Source organism: Lolium perenne, chromosome 6, assembly GCF_019359855.2.
Source record: "Lolium perenne isolate Kyuss_39 chromosome 6, Kyuss_2.0, whole genome shotgun sequence".
Taxonomy (NCBI): domain Eukaryota; kingdom Viridiplantae; phylum Streptophyta; class Magnoliopsida; order Poales; family Poaceae; genus Lolium; species Lolium perenne.
In genome coordinates, this window is record NC_067249.2 from 108,800,805 (window position 1) to 108,806,804 (window position 6,000).

Genomic DNA, 6,000 nt, shown 5'->3' on the forward strand with positions numbered 1-6,000 from the left:
AAGTTAGACATCTCTAATTTGGTTTGCATATTTTACGTGGTTTAGGGTTTTCGAGTAAGATCCAATCTACCTACGAACATGAACCACACCGGTGATACTAATGTTGTCAATAGAAAGAGTAAATTGAATCTTCACTATGGTGGGAGAGACAGACACCCGCAAAGCCACTTATGCAATACAACTTGCATGTCGAACGTGGAGCAAGTCTCATGAACGCGGTCATGTAAAGTTAGCCCGAGCCGCTTCATCCCACCATGCCACAAAGATGCAAAGTACTCGAACTAAAGACAACAAAGCATCAACGCCCACAAAACAATTGTGTTCTACTCGTGCAACCATCTATGCATAGACACGGCTCTGATACCACTGATGGGATTCGTAGCATAGAAAACAAAAAATTCCTACCGTGAGAACGCAATCCAAGCCAAGATGCAATCTAGAAGATGGGAGCAACGAGGGGATGAACGAGACTAACCCTTGAAGATTTCCAAAGCCTACAAGAGGAGGCTCTCGTTGCTACGGTAGACGATCACTCGCCGCTTTCAAAAGCGCGTAGAGGATCTTGACGGTGCCACAATCAGCCAGCACCTCCGTACTCGGTCACATGTTCGGTGTTGATGACGATGTCCTTCTCCCCGTTCCAGCGGGCAGCGGAAGTAGTAGATCATCCTCGGAATCCCGGCAGCACGACGGCGTGGTGGCGGTGGTGGTGGAGAACTCCGGTAGGGCTTCGCCTATGCACTGCGGGAGTATTATGTGGAGGAGGAGAGGCTAGGGTTTGGGGAGAGGGGGTGGCTAGGGCGCCGGCCATGGGCAGCCCTAGGTGGTGCGGCCAAGAGTGGCTGCCCCCTCCCTCTCCTCCTCATTATATAGGTGGAAATCCCCAAGAGTTGTAGTCCAAGTCTTCGAATAAGACCCCAACAACAAAACCTCCCATAGGTGGGAAACCTACTCAAGGGGGGAGTCCTACCCAAGGTCGGACTCCCACCTTTCCCTTAGGTGGGGTGGCCGGCCACCTATGGTGGAGTCCACCTGGGATTCCCCCCTTAGGGTTTGGCTAGCCATGCAAGGTGGAGTCCCTCCGGGACTCCACTTTCCATGGTGATTTCTTCCGGACTTTTCTAGAACTTTCTAGAACCTGCCATAAATGCACCGGATCATTTCCAAACTTGGAATATGACTTCCTATATATGAATCTTATTCTCCGGACCATTCTGGATCTCCTCGTGATGTCCTGGATCCCATCCAAGACTCCGAACAAAACTTCGAACTCCATTCCATATTCCATATCTACTTAAACGACATCAAACCTTAAGTGTGTCACCCTACGGTTCGCGAACTATGTAGACATGGTTGAGACCTCTCTCCGACCAATAACCAATAGCGGGATCTGGAGATCCATAATGGCTCCCACATATTCAACGATGACTTTAGTGATCGACTGAACCATTTACATACGATACCGATTCCCTTTGTCACGCGATATTTTACTTGTCCGAGGTTTGATCATCGGTATCTCTATACCTCGTTCAACCTCGTCTCATGACAAGTACTCTTTACTCGTACCGTGGTATGTGGTCTCTTATGAACCATTGATACGCGTACAGCACGCGTCCGTTGGGAACCCCAAGAGGAAGGTGTGATGCGTACAGCGGCAAGTTTTCCCTCAGTATGAAACCAAGGTTTATCGAACTAGTAGGAGCCAAGAAGCACGTTGACGGTTGATGGCGGCGAGATGTAGTGCGGCGCAACACCAGGGATTCTGGCGCCAACGTGGAACCTGCGCAACACAAACCAAGTACTTTGCCCCAACGAAACAGTGAGGTTGTCAATCTCACCGGCTTGCTGTAACAAAGGATTAGATGTATAGTGTGGATGATGATTGTTTGCAGAGAACAGTAGAACAATTGCAGTAGATTGTATTTCAGATGTAAAGAATTGGACCGGGATCCACAGTTCACTAGAGGTGTCTCTCCCATAAGATAAATAGCATGTTGGGTGAACAAATTACAGTTGGGCAATTGACAAATAGAGAGGGCATGACCATGCACATACATATTATGATGAGTATAGTGAGATTTAATTGGGCATTACGACAAAGTACATAGACCGCTATCCAGCATGCATCTATGCCTAAAAAGTCCACCTTCAGGTTATCATCCGAACCCCTTCCAGTATTAAGTTGCTAACAACAGACAATTGCATTAAGTATTGCGCGTAATGTAATCAATAACTACATCCTCGGACATAGCATCAATGTTTTATCCCTAGTGGCAACAGCACATCCATAATCTTAGAGGTTTCTCTCACTCCCCCAGATTCACGGAGACATGAACCCACTATCGAGCATAAATACTCCCTCTTGGAGTTACTAGCATCAACTTGTCCAGAGCCTCTACTAATAACGGAGAGCATGCAAGATCATAAACAACACATAGATATAAATTGATAATCAACATAACATGGTATTCTCTATTCATCGGATCCCAACAAACACAACATATAGTATTACAGATATATGATCTTGATCATGTTCGGCAGCTCACAAGATCCGACAATGAAGCACATAAGGAGAAGACAACCATCTAGCTACTGCTATGGACCCATAGTCCAGGGGTAGACTACTCACTCATCACTCCGGAGGCGACCATGGCGGTGAAGAGTCCTCCGGGAGATGAATCCCCTCTCCGGCAGGGTGCCGGAGGCGATCTCCTGAATCCCCCGAGATGGGATTGGCGGCGGCGGCGTCTCTGGAAGGTTTTCCGTATCGTGGCTCTCGCATCGGGGGTTTCGCGACGAAGGCTATTTGTAGGCGGAAGGGCAGGTCAAGGGGCGTCACGAGGGGCCCAGATGACAGGGCCGCGCGGCCAAGACCTGGGCCGCGCCGCCCTACCATCTGGCCGCCTCGTGGCCCCACTTCGTTGACTCTTCGGTCTTCTGGAAGCTTCGTGTGAAAATAGGCCCCTGGGCGTTGATTTCGTCCAATTCCGAGAATATTTCCTTACTAGGATTTCTGAAACCAAAAATAGCAGAAAACAAAGAATCGGCTCTTCGGCATCTTGTTAATAGGTTAGTCCCAGAAAATGCATAAATATGACATAAAGTATGCATAAAACATGTAGATATCATCAATAATGTGGCATGGAACATAAGAAATTATCGATACGTCGGAGACGTATCAGCATCCCCAAGCTTAGTTTCTGCTCGTCCAGAGGTGTAAACGATAACAAAGATAATTTCTGGAGTGACATGCCATCATAACCTTGATCATACTATTGTAAGCATGTGTAATGAATGCAGCGATCAAAACAATGTAAATGACATGAGTAAACAACTGAATCATATAGCAAAGACTTTTCATGAATAGCACTTCAAGACAAGCATCAATAAGTCTTGCATAAGAGTTAACTCATAAAGCAATAATTCAAAGTAAAGGCATTGAAGCAACACAAAGGAAGATTGAAGTTTCAGCGGTTGCTTTCAACTTATAACATGTATATCTCATGGATATTGTCAATGTAAAGTAATATAATAAGTGCAATATGCAAGTATGTAGGAATCAATGCACAGTTCACACAAGTGTTTGCTTCTTGAGGTGGAGAGAGATAGGTGAACTGACTCAACAATAAAAGTAAAAGAAAGGTCCTTCAAAGAGGAAAGCATCGATTGCTATATTTGTGCTAGAGCTTTGGTTTTGAAAACAAGAAACAACTTTGTCAACGGTAGTAATAAAGCATATGTGTTATGTAAATTATATCTTACAAGTTGCAAGCCTCATGCATAGTATACTAATAGTGCCCGCACCTTGTCCTAATTAGCTCGGATTACCGGGATTATCGCAATGCACATGTTTTAACCAAGTGTCACAAAGGGGTACCTCTATGCCGCCTGTACAAAGGTCTAAGGAGAAAGCTCACATTGGATTTCTCGCTATTGATTATTCTCAACTTAGACATCCATACCGGGACAACATAGACAACAGATAATGGACTCCTCTTTAATGCATAAGCATGTAGCAACAATTAATTTTCTCATATGAGATTGAGGATATTTGTCCAAAACTGAAACTTCCACCATGATTCATGGCTTTAGTTAGCGGCCCAATATTCTTCTCTAACAATATGCATGCTCTAATCATTAAATGGGTGGTAAATCTCCCATACTTCAGACAAGACGGACATGCATAGCAACTCACATGATATTCAACAAAGAGTAGTTGATGGCGTCCCCAGGAACATGGTTATCGCACAACAAGCAACTTAATAAGAGATAAAGTGCATAAGTACATATTCAATACCACAATAGTTTTTAAGCTATTTGTCCCATGAGCTATATATTGTAAAGGTAGAGGATAGAAATTTAAAGGTAGCACTCAAGCAATTTACTTTGGAATGGCGGAGAAATACCATGTAGTAGGTAGGTATGGTGGACACAAATTGCATAGTGGTTGGCTCAAGTATTTTGGATGCATGAGAAGTATTCCCTCTCGATACAAGGTTTAGGCTAGCAAGGTTATTTGAAACAAACACAAGGATGAAGCGGTGCAGCAAAACTCACATAAAAGACATATTGTAAACATTATAAGACTCTACACCGTCTTCCTTGTTGTTCAAACTCAATACTACAAATTATCTAGACTTTAGAGAGACCAATTATGCAAACCAAATTTTAGCATGCTCTATGTATTTCTTCATTAATAGGTGCAAAGTATATGATGCAAGAGCTTAAACATGAGCACAACAATTGCCAAGTATCACATTATCCAAGACATTTTAGCAAATTACTACATGTATCATTTTCCAATTCCAACCATATAACAATTTAACGAAGAAGAAACTTCGCCATGAATACTATGAGTAAAGCCTAAGAACATACTTGTCCATATGCAACAGCGCAGCGTGTCTCTCTCCCACACAATGAATGCTAGGATCCATTTTATTCAAACAAAACAAAAAACAAAAACAAACCGACGCTCCAAGCAAAGCACATAAGATGTGATGGAATAAAAATATAGTTTCAGGGGAGGAACCTGATAATGTTGTCGATGAAGAAGGGGATGCCTTGGGCATCCCCAAGCTTAGACGCTTGAGTCTTCTTGATATATGCAGGGGTGAACCACCGGGGCATCCCCAAGCTTAGAGCTTTCACTCTCCTTGATCATGTTGTATCATCTCCCTCTCTTGATCCTTGAAAACTTCCTCCACACCAAACTCAAAACAACTCATTAGAGGGTTAGTGCACTATCAAAATATACATGTTCAGAGGTGACATAATCATTCTTAACACTTCTGGACATTGCACAAAGCTACTGAAAGTCAATGGAATCGAAAAATCCATCAAGCATATCAAAACAGGCAATGTGAAATAAAAGGCAAAATCTGTCAAAACAGAACAGTTCGTAAAGACGAATTTTATTGAGGCACCAGACTTGCTCAAATGAAAATGCTCAAATTGAATGAAAGTTGCGTACATATCTGAGGATCACTCACGTATATTGGCATAATTTTCTGAGTTACCTACAGAGAATTAGGCTTAGATTCGTGACAGCAAAGAAATCTGTTTCTGCGCAGTAATCCAAATCTTGTATGAACCTTACTATCAACGACTTTACTTGGCACAACAAAGCACAAAACTAAGATAAGGAGAGGTTGCTACAGTAGTAAACAACTTCCAAGACTCAAAATAAAAATAGAGGTACTGTAGTAAAAACATGGGTTGTCTCCCATAAGCGCTTTTCTTTAACGCCTTTCAGCTAGGCGCAGAAAGTGTATATCAAGTATTATCAAAAGATGGTGCATCTACAGCGGGGTGTGGAGTTTTCTCAACCATGCATAGTATATTGGATACATAAGTTTCAGCGGCTCCCTTTTCATTAGTCTTGGGCTTGCTACTTTCATCAAACAAATTTTCAGGAACAAGCCAAGCATAGTTATTTTCTAGTGCTTCATGCATTGCTAGGAGCTTACATGGTATTGGTGCTTTGATCTCCCCACCATTATT